Raw genomic sequence first — 6257 nt, forward strand, 5'->3', positions numbered from 1 at the left:
ATAAGAAGCAAATCTTTCAAGTCCTGTATGCTGTAAGATAGAAAAAAACTTCTTGCTCCAGTACATCCTGCAAATGCTCAATTGGATTGAGATCTGGGGAATTTGGAGGCTAGGACAACACTTTGAACTCTTCATCTTGTTCCTCAAACCTTTCCTGAACAATGTGTGCAGTGTGAAAAGCTATATCATCCTGCTGAAAGAGAACACTTCCACCAGGGTGCATCATGGTCATGAAGGGATGCACTTGGTCTGCAACAATATTTAGGTAGGTGGCACGTGTCAAATTTACGGTACATGAACAACCAAACCCAGGGTTTCCCAGTGCCAGTTTCCCAGTGCCTCAACATTGGCCAGAGCATCACACTCCTTTTACCGGCTTGTCATTGTCCCACAGTGCATTCTGATGCCATTACTTCCCCAGGTAAACGGCACACACGTCCATGTGATGTAAAAGAAAACGGGACTCATCAGACACAACCTTCTTATTATGAACTTACATGGCAGAGTCCAATGCACTGTGTTTTGTGAAACATTCCTCCCATTGCCATTATTAAAAAAATATATGACTAGTACCACAGTTGACCTTCTGTTGGGTTGTACCTGATGGAATAGCCTTCAATGCCCTTGTGCATCGATGAGGTTTAGCTCCATAAAGGAGTAGAAGATAGCGCCAAATGTGTTGGAAAAAGTGAATCTGTTATGTGTGTGATTCAAAAGTAGCACCCATTCATTTACCCGGATGAGCGGACTTATATATGTGTAACCCTTCCTGTTCGAACAGTTTGTTTCAAGCGGAAATCGAACCCGGGTGTGCTGGCATAAGAGTCGGACACTTGAACAACGAGGCTAAAGGCTGCAACCTCTAGCGTCAGTCGCTAGAGCATCTCTTGAGGTCAGAGGAGTGAGGTTTACTTGCACAGTGACTACTAGCTGGCTTCTGTTACATTCACTCCTCTAAACCTCACTCGCATCTGGGTTATGGCACCAATGTAACCCCTCCTTGTCGAACTGTCCGTTCCAAGCGGGACTCGAACCCTGGTCCGTAGTCAGACACTCTAACAAGGAGGCCCAATCGTTGCCTCAAATTTTTATGTTGATTAACTTAAAAGTCAGTTTTTTTCCAGAACTTAAAAGGTTGGATTACATGCTACTTGTACCTTTTAATAACCGTTAAATTAAAGTCCTCATTTAGCTTAACTCAAATATTTGCAGTTAATATGACATTGTTTTCTGTTAAGGTAACTCAATTATTTTCAGTTACTATGACAAAGTTTTGTAGCCTGGATGCCAGCCGAACTCAGCCCCGCCCGCAACATTTTTAAGTTGGGCAATTCGGTCTGGCATTGCTCCATAGAGGAGTAATTATCCCCGAACAGAAACTGTTCGGACCAATGAAATCATCAGGGCAGGCTTTAGACGATAACGGACAGAGGATAAACAGTAATGTAATCATGCACGTCATCAAAGGGGCTTGGATTATATTTGTTTGAATCCTAAACGGAGAGCTTGTTTGTATATGCATTCGCCATCTCAATTTCTCTCAGAAATGATGATCATGTTGGGTAAGTACTCTTTGTATCATTAAATTATTTTACAACACTGGCAAAGATCGTGTATTCCAGCCTGATTTCAGCGCGCGGCAGGGTTGCCAAGTTTTAACAACAAAAAGCGCCAACTACTAGCACTAATAGCTTCTCGGGGGGTTCTCTGGGGAAAAAATGGCGTTTGGGGGGTAAAATTTGTGTTATTTTGGCAAGGTTGCCTGCTAAAATTCGCACTCATGAGTCTATATGTCACATAATGGTCGCTTCTCAGCGGAAAAAATGCGGACTTGGCAACACAGTGCAGTTGAACTCTGTTGACATTTGACAATGCGTCCCTTCGTTGCTCTGATTGGTTGTAGGTCTGTCCAATTGATGTCTTTCCTGGTTCGGTTGAAACACGCCTCATAATCACAGCCCAATGGAGCAGTTTCAGACTCATATTCTGACTAGAATTGAGAATGACCACGTCAGGCTAAAAGTTTTGAGCTTTCACAGAACTTTAAAAATGAAGTACACAACCACCCCATATTATGTTAACAAATCAAAAACTGTATTGGTTTGTGTTGTCCTTGTTTCACCATGCTGGGTACTACCAATCAAAACTTCCCCATGGGCCCCAACATGCATTGCGGCATGAATAAATTATGCATATAAATTGTGACTAATTTTCTTTGATTCTTACTATCTGCTTTTATGTGTGCTGTTTTGTTCTGATGTTTTGTAGCTTGATTTATGTACAGAGTTGATCGGTTTATAAGAATTTATTTATTTATTTTTTATTTATTTTATTTTTTTTGATTGTCACCATTGTAGAGATTCATACACGGATTCTTGATGTCTGTGTGTGTCTAACTAATGCCATAGATTTAAACATTTTCTGCACATAAAAAAATAATAAATAAATTGTTCAATTACCACAAGATCTCATGGCTATTATTAATAATACTTCAAAACTAATAATAATAATAACCACTTTGACAATCAGAGCATTAGGCTCTGCATGAGATCAGGGATTTTGCCAATCAGTGAATTAGTTCCCTTGTTGCCAGACAGAACTCCTTGCGTGGCCAATCACATCAAAGAAGGACCAGTGTGAGCTATTTTAATTAATTATGATTTTAAGTTTATACAACTTGATTCTTCAAATCTTAAGTTTATGTATTTTGTAGGTTAATAAGTTATACTAACTTATATTTTAGAGTTTCTGGACTAATCTATATTTAGTCAAAATTACTTGATTTGTTTAAGTAATGACAACATTAGGGTTTACAGTGTATATTTCATTCTTAGCATGTAATTACTTAATTCTATTCAGTTATATTTAATGTATGTTTTTAAGTGATGCTTACTTATTCACAAAAAAAAGTTCACAGTGTGACACTTTCACAGCATTCCTCCACCCCATCGCCTCTCTCTTGGCTGGTTCCTATCCCAGTTGAGGGGTACTAGTCTGGGTTCAGAGCCCTCCCCCTGCCAGCATGCCAAATAAGCATAATTTACTGTATCTAATTTCATGTGCGTGTGATCTTGTGAACTATAAGAGCAGATGAGTGGCCGTTTGTAAATTAAGTGTGTGTGGCTTCAGGTGTCATTAGCTTCCTCTTTATGCTGTTTGGTACTGCAAACTGGTATTTCTTACGATATTATTTTATTGTGTTGTCTTAATTATAAAGACACTGGCTTGAAGTGCAAACAGTTCTACAATGTACTGAACTTTGTTATTCTTCTCGCTATCTCCCTATAGTGGCTAATGAATCAGGGGTCTCAAATATTCACACTAAACAGCTTGAAAAATCAAAATTGAAATTGAAAAAATAAGTTACAAAATAAGGTGGGTTGAACTTTAATATAATTTTCAGTTATTTCATAAAATATACATTTGTTTATTACACATATACATACATACGTATTTGTTTGTTTGTTAGAAAAACATGACTTTCTTGAAACATTGTAATTACAAAATTTATCATGATTACCTTTATTATTAAAAAAAACACTCCTGTTACTGTCAGAAGACATTTTAAAACAAGCAGCTACAACAGAAACACATAAGGAATATACCCTATATTATGGATTGATTTCATTAAGGAAAATTAGGGTCTTCAAGTTATAAAAGAATAGAACCATTGGTTTAGAGGAAGAAATGCTTCTGTGTAGTCATGTAGTTAAAGCTACATTTTATATTACTTTCTAAAGTACAGTTAATGGAAAGGAACCAATTTGTTCTTTATAAGTACCCTAATGTTTTGTAGCCTATACCTGAGTTTTGTACCCCTCATGTACCGGAGTGTGTTGGTACTCATTCAAGGTTCAGACAAATACTTTCTGTTGTTGAGCAGGAAGAAAAATATCACAGCACATTCTGAGACTAAACAAGAGTTTAAATCATCTGTCAACTAGCACAGCAGCTCTGTGTGTAGCTGTCAGTCTGAGTACAGAAGCTGTCAACCAATGATCCCTGTTCTGTAAAGAACCATTAACAAATACTACAACTCACTGAAGCCAACATTTAGTTATGTCTTCAATACAGTGCTGTGGTATTTATAAGAACCTGAAGTGACTGACAGTCAAGGAGTGAGACTTTCTGTAGTCAATACTAGCTGTATGATTCATTGCGTTTCAGTAAAGAGATTGCAACAACAAAAAAGGCAGCATTTGTTGGAACTTGCTAAAAAATGATTTTGATTTAAAAGAGGAAGAGCACATCTTGTCTCTCCAAAAGTGTACTTCTCTCTTAGAGAACATGTTTACAACAGGACCTTGCCAGATGAGTCTGTACACACTGATGTGAAACCCAAAGTCCCTGGAGACTTTTCTGAATAGGTTCTGGCTCTTTTGCCAATGGAGAAAAATGTACAGTATTTTATGTGTACTTGTGAAAAGTATCTTTTTTGCTTTTGTCAGACCACGCAATACAATTCTTAACTACAACCATTCAAAATGTGAGAAATTACTCAAAGATTTGAATCTCAAAACTAAAATAAGAGTGTCAGGATGCTATAAGATGCTCTGTACAGTACAAGAGCCAGGAAAGATTCTTAAACTGCAGAATTCTTCCATATAAAAGTCTCTATTTAGAGGACCAGAGGAGATGACTTACTGTTAAGGAAAAACAAGGAAGTCAGGGGAATTCATTATCGAAACAATTCTGAGAAAACCAAATGAACATGGTGATACAGGGGGGAAACAGATTTGTTTACTGTATGTACTATTTTACTTTATGTTGCAGAGCCATCGCTAACAGGTGAAAGGTGGTGACGTTTCAAGGGGCCCCTGGCCCTGCAAGGGGGCTCACAGCAACAACCTGCACCAGGCCCCAGATACCCAGCTACGGCCCTGACTGTACCTCTTTCAAGCTAAAATCAATGCCCCTGCTTTATTTCGATTACAGACAGAATATCATTTTTATAGATATGTTTATAGTTATTGGTCAGTGTTCAGTGGCATTCACTGTAAACCCTAATGTTGTCTTTACTTAAACAAATCAAGTAAACTTGACTAAAAATTACTAGTTTAGTCTAAAAACTCAGTCATATAAGTTAGTATAACTTATTAACCTACAAAATGCATAAACTTAAGATTTCAAGTTGTATGAACTCAAAATCATAAGTAATTAAAATAGCTCACTCTGGTGTTGCTTTGATGTGATTGGCCATGCAAGGAGTTCTGTCTAGCAACAAGAGAACGAATTCACTGATTGGAGGACATTTCCAAAAGGCGGTCCTTTTCGCCTCACCTGTTGCTGATTCAAATTAAGATGGAGAATTTTTCATTGTGTGCAATCTTAAATTCGGTAAGTAAAAATTTGTAAGTTACTAAACCTAACAATAATACGTGAACTAACTTATAACCAGATTGACTTTATTTTTGTTTTAATGAAAATAATAGTTTTGTTGGAAGTCACCATGATGGAGATAAGTGTTTGCTTTAGTTGGGCTCTTGACAAATTATAATGTAATATTAGTGTTTCTCTGGCTGCTTTGTGTTTGTGAGACACATATGTTCAGTAACAAAAAGCCAAGAGAAAATATCATCAAGTGATGTTGTTTATTCATTGATGATGATAATAACATCATCAAGTATAGGCAGAATTCCTGATCTTGTGCAGAGTCCAATGCTTTGGCTGTCAAAGCAGTTATTAATAGTTTTGAAATATTAATAATACTAGAATCTTCACTATTGTGCTAATCAAAATTTTTTTTTTTTTTTAATGTGCACAAAATGTTTAAATCTATGGCATTAGTTAGACACATACACACATCACTAATCTGCGTATGAATCTCTACAATGGTGACAAAACTTTTTACAATGGTGAAAAGATCTGATAAACAGATCAACTCTGAACATAAAACAAGCTACAAAAACATCAGAACAAAACAGCAAAAGTAACAGCAAATAGTACGAATTCAAAGAAAATTTGTCACAATTCAGACGCATAATTTATTCATGCTGCAATGCATGTTGGGACCAATGGGGAAGTTTTGATTGGTTGTACCCAGCATGGTGTACTGAACTGGTGTAGCAAGTTTGGTGAACTTAACAATTTAAGTACAGTGAAAGTGAGCACCAAGTTAAGTAAACTTAAATATTCAAGTTTTAGGAGACTCCATTACTCAATTGAATTGAGGGAATCACTTTCCTCAAATCATTTGAGTATTCTCAACTTATTAGGGTTTACAGTGTTGGTTCTGAAATATAGTACCATACAAATAA

The sequence above is a fragment of the Pseudorasbora parva genome, chromosome 1 (assembly GCF_024679245.1).
Source record: "Pseudorasbora parva isolate DD20220531a chromosome 1, ASM2467924v1, whole genome shotgun sequence".
In the NCBI taxonomy this organism is placed as follows: Eukaryota; Metazoa; Chordata; class Actinopteri; order Cypriniformes; family Gobionidae; genus Pseudorasbora; species Pseudorasbora parva.